This window comes from Panulirus ornatus, chromosome 14, assembly GCF_036320965.1.
Source record: "Panulirus ornatus isolate Po-2019 chromosome 14, ASM3632096v1, whole genome shotgun sequence".
Lineage (NCBI taxonomy): Eukaryota > Metazoa > Arthropoda > Malacostraca > Decapoda > Palinuridae > Panulirus > Panulirus ornatus.
This window is the reverse complement of record NC_092237.1, coordinates 35821153-35830833: the sequence shown is the minus strand read 5'-3', so window position 1 is coordinate 35830833 and position 9681 is coordinate 35821153. Positions and strand designations below refer to the sequence as shown.

Here is a 9681-nt window from a genome sequence, read left to right as displayed (position 1 = left end):
ACACACTTTGCATGGTTTACCATAGACACTTCACATGCCCTGGTTCAATCCATTGACAGCACGTCGACCCTGGTATACCACATCGTTCCAATTCACTCTATTCCTTGCATGCCTTTCACCCTCCTACATGTTCAGGCCCCGATCACTCAAAATCTTTTTCACTCCATCTTTCCACCTCTAATTTGGTCTCCCACTCCTCCTCGTTGCCTCCACCTCTGACACATATATCCTCTTGGTCAATCTTTCCCCACTCATTCTCTCCATGTGACCAAACCATTTCAAAACACCCTCTTCTGCTCTCTCAACCACGCTCTTTTTATTTCCACACATCTCTCTCACCCTTGCATTACTTACTCGATCAAACCACCTCACACCACATATTGTCCTCAAACATCTCATTTCCAGCACATCCACCCTCCTGCGCACATCTCTATCCATAGCCCACGCCTCGCAATCATACAACATTGTTGGAACCACTATTCCTTCAAACATACCCATTTTTGCTTTCCGAGATAATGTTCTCGACTTCCAAATATTCCTTAAGGCTCCCAGAATTTTCGCCCCCTCCCCCACCCTATGATTCACTTCCGCTTCCATGGTTCCATCCGCTGCCAGATCCACTCCCAGATATCTAAAGCACTTTACTTCCCCCACTTTTTCTCCATTCAAACTTACCTCCCAATTGACTTGACCCTCAACCCTACTGTACCTAATTACCTTGCTCTTATTCACATTTACTCTCAACTTTCTTCTTTCACACACTTTACCAAACTCAGTCACCAGCTTCTGCAGTTTCTCACATGAATCAGCCACCAGCGCTGTATCATCAGCGAACAACAACTGACTCACTTCCCAAGCTCTCTCATCCCCAACAGACTTCATACTTGCCCCTCTTTCCAAAACTCTTGCATTTACCTCCCTAACAACCCCATCCATAAACAAATTAAACAACCATGGAGACATCACACACCCCCGCCGCAAACCTACATTCACTGAGAACCAATCACTTTCCTCTCTTCCTACACGTACACATGCCTTACATCCTCGATAAAAACTTTTCACTGCTTCTAACAACTTGCCTCCCACACCATATATTCTTAATACCTTCCACAGAGCATCTCTATGAACTCTATCATATGCCTTCTCCAGATCCATAAATGCTACATACAAATCCATTTGCTTTTCTAAGTATTTCTCACATACATTCTTCAAAGCAAACACCTGATCCACACATCCTCTACCACTTCTGAAACCACACTGCTCTTCCCCAATCTGATGCTCTGTACATGCCTTCACCCTCTCAATCAATACCCTCCCATATAATTTACCAGGAATACTCAACAAACTTATACCTCTGTAATTTGAGCACTCACTCTTATCCCCTTTGCCTTTGTATAATGGCACTGTGCACGCATTCCGCCAATCCTCAGGCACCTCACCATGAGTCATACATACATTAAATAACCTTACCAACCAATCAATAATACAGTCACCCCCTTTTTTATTAAATTCCACTGCAATACCATCCAAACCTGCTGCCTTTCGGGCTTTCATCTTCCGCAAAGCTTTTACTACCTCTTCTCTGTTTACCAAATCATTTTCCCTAATAAATAATATATATATATATATATATATATATATATATATATATATATATATATATATATATATATATATATATATATATATATATATATATATATATATATGTATTATATTTTGTATTAATCATATATCATAATTTGTCGCTGTCTCCAGCGTTAGCGAGGTAAAGCGAGGAAACGGACGAAAGGATGGCCCATCCCACTCACATACACATGTATATGCATACATGTCTATACACGCACATATACATACCAATGCATCTCTACGTATACATATACATACCCAAAGACATATGCATATATACATATGTACATAATTCATACTCTCTACCCTTATTCATTTCCGTTGCCACCCCGCCACACATGAAATGACAACCCTTTCCCTTTGCTTGTCCGTGAGGAAGCATTAGGGGTAGACAAGAAAGGCCACATCCGTCCACACTCACTCTCTACCTGTCATGTATAATGCACCAAATCCACAGGTACCTTTCCACATCCAGGCCCCACAAAACTCTCCATGGTTTACCCCAGACGCTTCACATGCCCTGGTTCAATCCATTGATAGCACCTCGACCCCGATATACCACATCGTTCCGGTTCACTCTATTCCTTGTACGACTTTCTTCCCCAGAATGTTCAGGCCCCGATCGCTCAAAACCTTTTTCACTCCATCCTTCCGTTTCCACTTTGGTCCCCCACTTCTCCTCGTTCCCTCCACCTCTGACTCATATATCCTCCTGGTCAATCTTTCCTCACTCATTCTCTCTGTATGACCAAACCATTTCAAAACTCCCTCTTTTGCTTTCTGAACCACACTCTTTCTATTACCACACATCTCTCTTACCCTTTCATTACTTACTCGGTCAAACCGCCTCACACCACATATTATCCTCAAACATGTCATTTCCCGCACATCTACCGTCCTCCACACGGGTCTATCTATAGCCCACGCCTCGCAACAATATAACTTTGTTGGAACCACAATTCCTTCAAACATACCCTTTTTTGCTTTTCAAGATAATATTCTCGCTTTCCTGACATTTTTCAACGCTCCCAGAACCTTTACCCCCTCCCCAGTTTTTATGGTACCATCCGCTGCTAAATCCACTCACAGATATCTAAAACACTTTGCTTCCTCCAGTTTTTCTCCATTCAATCTTACCTCCTAATTGAATTGTCCCTCAACCCTATTGAACCTAATAACCTTGCTCTTATTCACATTTACTCTTAGCTTTTTTCTTTCACACACGATACCAAACTCAGTCACCAGCGTCTGCAGTTTCTCACTCGAATCAGCCACCAGCGCTGTATCATCAGCGAACAACAGCTGACTCACTTCCCAAGCTCTCTCATCCACAACAGACTGCATACTTGCCCCTCTCTCCAAAACACTTGCATTCACCTCCCTAACAACCCAATCCATAAAGAAATTAAACAGCCATGGAGACAATACTCACCCCTGCTGCAAACCGACGTTCACTGAGAACCACATGAAAGCATGGAAACGGAAGTGAGTCATAGGGTGGGTGAGAGGGCGAAAGTTCTGGGATCGTTGAAGAATGTGTGGAAGACGCGAACGTCATCTCGGAAAGCACAAGTCGGTATGTTTGAAGGAATAATAGTGAATGTGCTGGAAATGAGATGCATGAGGAGAATATGTGGTGTGAGGTGGTTTGATCGAGTAAGTAATGAAAGATTAAGAGAGATGTGTGGTAATAAAAAGAGTGTGGTTGAGAATGCAGAAGAGGGTGTTTTGAAATGGTTTTCTCACATGGAGAGAATGAACGATGAAAGATTGACAAAGAGGATATATATGTCAAAGGTGGAGGAAACGAGAAGTGGGAGACCAAAATCACGCAACAGCGGGTCTCACCGCGCCCGCTGGATCAAGCACGCCACAAGCACGTCCTTAAGACTCTGCAGCTGGGACTCTAACTAATGGCAAACAGATTCTGTACCCAACCACGTGCGCGATCCAAACGGGTGATCGACCCAAACAACTTCTTGACTAAATATCTGCCCTGTTGGAACTGAAGTTATCAGTGCCTCTTGTCGACATATTATTGGCTCGTTACCTTCACAGGGGAGAAGAATCTTGCACACTTCATAAAGACAGCTTTTGTAACAAATCGAGGAGTTAGCTTACTAAACTGTCATACAGGTTAAACAAATACAATAATAATGGCTACCATCTGCTTCTTTGTTGACTCCGTGTGTGTATTTGTTCTGCGAAAACTTCACGTACACAATTAGATCTCTCCTCGACTAACGAGTCCACCTTGCTACACCCAACCCCCCCACGTGATAATGCCGCAGTTCAAGCCTGCGACCGTTTTTCCGATCCTGATATGCTAAAGCCGGCAACGACCCTCATTCATTATCCCTCATGATTGCCTGAACGTTTACCAACGCTTTTCTACTTTCTGGTCTATTTTTTGAGGTTCGTCAGTACAGCAGTTATGACCGACCACCATGTGTGCTCTCTCCTGTCCCTAGCTCCACCAGGCAGACAATTGAACCATTCCTTACCCACACTCCTGGTGTCATCTGCACTTCAATCATATTCCACAATCTACCTGGCTGTGCTCGCGTCTATATCATATAAAGCCCTGCTACCCAGGTACAAATGTCCAACTCATTTTTCAAGAGATCTATAAATAATTATCGTTCTTCTCGCTAATTTCTACGAGGTTCCCTGCTACGCCAACTGCCGTAAATCATTCCTATATTACACCACACATCCTGTCCTACACTACTGTCACTCACTACCTCCACACTCATTGCCCAAGCCTTCTGTCTTATCATCCTCCCTTCATCTACGTCCCCTTCGTTCTCCTCTAATACACTCCCATCATCTCGTTCTTACTCATAATTGTCCATGGCGTACCTTACTATGGCCAGTGTTTCCGGGACACAAATACCGCGGGCAGCTATCTTCTCTCCCCTACTCCCCACCTTGTATCGCCCCGGTGTTGAGCTTCCCAATGAGGCTTCCCACATGGTTGTGAGCGATTGCCGAATCAACTGACTCCACATGCTGCCTCTATCACTCGTCACCACTACATGACGGACTACATCGCTGCTGGTGTTACCTCACAGAAAATGGCTAACAAAGTTATCCACGCCCCCATCTTTACGTAGCTTACAGATTGTGGGTAGTCTACTCAACAACCCTACTACTTGTAGGGTTTCGAAAGAAAGAGAAAAGAAAAGAATAAGTACATGAGACAGCAGCTACGTTATTTTTAGTAGTACTTACTAAAGATTTTTATTTGATGGTTGATGATGCTCAGGTAAGATTACCATGTGGGGCTCATAGCCAGGGTTTAAGCAAAATACCTTTATTAAGTCATTAATGACCCAACTAGGCCAATAAACAGCCAAGTATACTTTGACTACTCACTTTCCTTTGGGCTACAGAAAAGCCTTTTTACATTTAATATCTGAATGCTATGTGTTTGTGTACGCAGTCACTGAGTATCTTAACAACTAAGCCTACTCATAGTATCACACATGATTTGGCATGCATCATACACAAATGCTAATAGACACAAAACATTCTGATTCACATTTACAAAAAACATCTTGTTTTTTAATGCTAAAAGTTCACTTAAGTGAGTATCACTTTATAACACATGTTCTTTACTAGATTTTGAGTAGCTGGACTGCAGCCGAGTCTCTGGGCGTGAGTATGTATGTTCTCTAGCGATGGACCCTCGTCCTTCATGTCAGGTCGGTTCGTGCTCTTGTTTCACGCAATTGCGGATCGTACCGCGCGCACTGAATCAAGCGCACCGCAAGCACTTCCCTAACAGTCTACAGCTGTAACCATGACTGATGGCAAACAGGTGCTTGACCGATCCACGTGCTCAATCCAAACGGGTGCTCGACCCAAACAGCTGCTTGACTTAAACATTTGCCCTGTTTGAGCTGAAATCATCAGTGTCTCTTGTCGACATATCATTGGCTCTTTACCTTCACAGGGGGACGAACCTTGCACACTTTATAAAGACATCTTTTGTAAAAGATCGAGGCGTTAGCTTACTGGGATGTACTTGTGGATGTTGAATGCTATGCTCTCCGGTCTGGGTAAGTGCCATCAAGGAGATAAGATACTCACTGATAATGAGTCTCCTTTGTACACTACAAGACAGGGAATTACATTGGGTTGCCAAGGCGATGATTTCAGTTTGCTTGGTTGATTACTTCCGTATGTCACTTTGCCACTTTTCCACGCTCGATACATTTCGTGGTGTCATTATTTGAAACAATCTCAATGTGTATTAATATTAGAGCACCTGAGATACTTAACTTTTGCACTTTGCTAAATCCCATATGCTGCTATGGACTTGGACATCTCCCTTATGAGTTTAACAATCTAATCTCTATAATTGACTCATGATACATGCCATGGATTGTTGTACTCGCAAATTCCTTGCATGATTCTTGCAATATGGAAATTTGCTCCTTACTAGATAAAAAATGTTACAAGAATACCTATAAATGGTATATCCGCCCCTCGCGTGGCCTCACGTCCCCTATCACTCGTGACTCCGTGTGGCTGCCAGAATTTGTAGCCTTCCCCCATACAGTAGCTCTAGTGATATTCTATACTATATGCTTACGTGCAAGATATAACATTCTAATATATCATATGACAACTATACGTTAATAATACTAAATTATCATACAGGTCAGACATATACAATAATAATAGCTACCATCTGCTTCTTTGTTGACTCCGTGTGTGTGTGTTTGTTCTGAAAACTTCACGTACACAATTAGATCTCTCCTCGACTAACGAGTCCACCTTGCTACACCCAACCCCCCACGTGATAATGTCGCAGTTCCAGCCTGCGACCGTTTTTCCGATCCTGATATGCTAAAGCCGGCAACGACCCTCATTCATTATCCCTCATGATTGCCTGAACGTTTACCAACGCTTTTCTACTTTCTGGTCTATTTTTTGAGGTTCGTCAGTACAGCAGTTATAACCGACCACCAGCTGTGCTCTTTCCTGTCCCTAGCTCTACCAGGCCGACAATTGTACCATTCCTTACCCACACTCCTGGCGCCACCTGCACCTCAATCATATTCCACAATCTACCAGGCTGTAGTCGCGTCTATACCATATAAAGCCGTGCGACCCACCTACAAATGTCCAACTTATTTTTCGAGAGATCTGTTAATAAAAACCGTTCCTCTGGCTAATTTCTCTCTGGTTCCCATATCACTCCACACACCCTGACCTACACTACTGTCACTCACTGCCCATACACTCATTGCCCAAGCCTTCTGTCTTATCATCCTCCCTTCATCTACGTCCCCCTCGTTCTCCTCTAATACACTCCCATCATCTCGTTCTTACTCATAGTTGTCCATGGCGTACCTTACTATGGCCAGTGTTTCCGGGACACAAATACCGAGGGCAGCTATCTTCTCTCCCCTACTCCCCACTTTGTATCGCCCCGGTGTTGAGCTTCCCAATGAGGCTTCCCACATGGTTGTGAGAGATTGCCGAATCAACTGCCACCACATGCTGCCTCTATCACTCGTCACCACACCCAACATGACGACAAACACTTTTGCTTCTGGTGTTACCTCACAGTTAATAGCTAACAAAGTTATCCACGCCCCCATCTTTACGTAGCCTACAGATTGTGAGTAGTCTATTCAGCAACCACGCCTCTAGCTACTACTTGCATGGTTTCGAAAAAAACGATAAAAGAAAAAAATGCGTACATGAAACTGCAGCTACGTTATTTCTAGTTGTACTTACTAAAGATTATCATTTGATGGTTGATGATGCTCAGGTAAGATTACCATGGGGGCTCATAGCCAGGGTAAAGTAAAATACCACTATTAAGCCATGAATGACCCAACTAGGCCAATAAACAGCCAAGTATGCTTTGACTACTTACTTTCCTGTGAGCTACGTAAAAGCCTTTTTACATTTGATAACTGAATACAATGTGTTTGTGTACGCAGTCACTGAGGTATCTTAACATCTAAGACTACTGACAGTATCATATGTAAAAGTGCTAAAAGTAACTAAACAATTGCAAAGTGCTTTTTGTTCTCTGGTGCTAAAAGTTCACTTAAGTGAGTATCGCTTTGTACTTCATGATATCCGGCTTTTGAGTAGCTGGACTGCAGCCGGGTCTCTGGGCGTGACTGTGTTTGTTGCCTAGCAGTGGACCCTCGTCCTCCACGTGAGGTCGGTTCGTGCTCTTGTTTCACGCAACGGCAGGTCGTACCGTGCCTGCTGGATCAAGCCCGCCACAAGCACGGCCTCAAAACTCTGCAGCTGTGACCCTGACTGATGGCAAACAGCTGCTTGACCTAAACAGCTGCCACGTTGGAACTGAAGTTATCATTGTCTCTTGTGGACATATTATTGGCTCGTTACCTTCACAGGGGGACGAACCTTGCACACTTTATAAATGCATCTTTTGTAGCAGATCGAGGTGTTAGCTTACCGGGATGTCCTTGTGAATATTGAATGCTGTGTTCTCCGGTCTGAGCAACTGTCTTCAACGAGATAAGATACTGATACTGAGTCTTGCCTGTGTACTGCATGACAAGGAATCACATTGGGTTGCCAAGGTGATCATTTCAGTTTAACTGGTTAATTACCGCACTAAATCCCTTTATCACTTTTCAACATTCGATACGTTTTCGTGGCGTCATTATTTGAAACTTATTTACCGTATGTTCTTATTTGACCACCGTAAATAGTAAACTTTTGCACTTGGCTTAATCCTCTACGGGAACGGCTATGGACTAGGACATGTCCCATATGAGTTTAACAATTCAATATCTATAATTAACCTACAGCTACACTCATGATATATACCACGGATTATTCTATGCACTAATTCTGTACATTGTTCTCACAATATGATAATTTACTCCTTATTAGCTAAACAATAGTACAGGAACACTCAAAATTGACATCTATCCTCTCCGTATAGCCTCACGTCCCATATCACTCGTAAGCCAGCGAGGTGCCACAAGTAGTACCCTTCCACCATATAGTAGCTATGTTGAAAATATACATTATATGCTTTCCAGCAAGTTATAACATTGTGTATATCAGGTAAAATCTATACGCCAATAAAACTAAACTATCATACAGATTACACAAACATGACAATACTGGCTACCATGTGTATGTTTGTTTTGCGATAAATCAGTGTACAAAATCAGATCTCTCCTCGACCAACACGTCCATCCTATTACACACACATATGTGTAAGGAGGCGCCAGCAAAGAATGAGTGTAGAATAGCAAAAGGTGATAGCAAATGACGTGAGAGGGATGGGTGAGGAATAGCATGTATTAAGGGAAGCAGTGAAGCCTTGTTTAAAAGATGTACGTGGTATGAGAAAGATGGGAGATGAGCTGATTAGAAAGGGTAGTGAGTGGTAAGATGAAGAAGTAAAGTTGTTATTGAAAGAGAAAAAAAGAGATGTTTGGAGAAGTTTTGCAAGGAAGGATTGCAAATGACTGGGGATGCATAAAAGAAAGCGACAGGTCTTCAGGAGAAAAGCGCAAGGGATGAAAAAGAGGTCTAATCAGAATTGGGGTGAGAGAGTATCGTTGAATTTTAGGAAGGATAAAAAGATGTTTTGGAAGGAGGTAACTAACGTGCGTAAGACAAGAGAACAAATGGGAACACCGGTGAAGAGGGCAAGTAGGGAAGTAATAACAAGTATTGATGAAGTGAGACGGAGATGGAGTGAGTATTTTGAAGGTCTGTTAAATGTGTTCGATGATTGAGTGGCAGATATAGGGTGCTTTGGTCGGGTTGGAGTGCGAAGTGAGAGGATCAGGTAGAATGGTTTGGTTAAGTGAGAAGAGATGGTGAAAGCTTTCTGGAATATAAAATGATGCACGTGGTTAGGTTTGGATGATATTGCAGTAGAATTTACCAAAAATCACGGTGATGTTATTGGTGATTGGTTGGTAAGGATATTAAATAAATGTATGGATTACGATGAAGTGCTTGAAAATTGTTGGAATGCATGCATAGTGCCATTGTATAAAAACAAAGGGAATAAAGGTGCGTGTTCAA

The 9681-nt window shown here is 42.8% G+C and overlaps 1 protein-coding gene across 1 annotated transcript in view; it reads right to left on the bottom strand.

The window, feature by feature from the left end:
• LOC139753525 (uncharacterized) overlaps positions 1 to 8145 on the bottom strand; it is a 138891-nt gene extending 130746 nt beyond the window's left edge. Inside the window, exon 1 of the mRNA XM_071670172.1 lies at positions 8084 to 8145. The gene's annotated coding sequence lies outside the window, so the exon portion shown is untranslated. The remainder of the gene's footprint in view (positions 1 to 8083) is intronic.
• Between the last annotated feature and the right edge of the window lie 1536 nt (positions 8146 to 9681).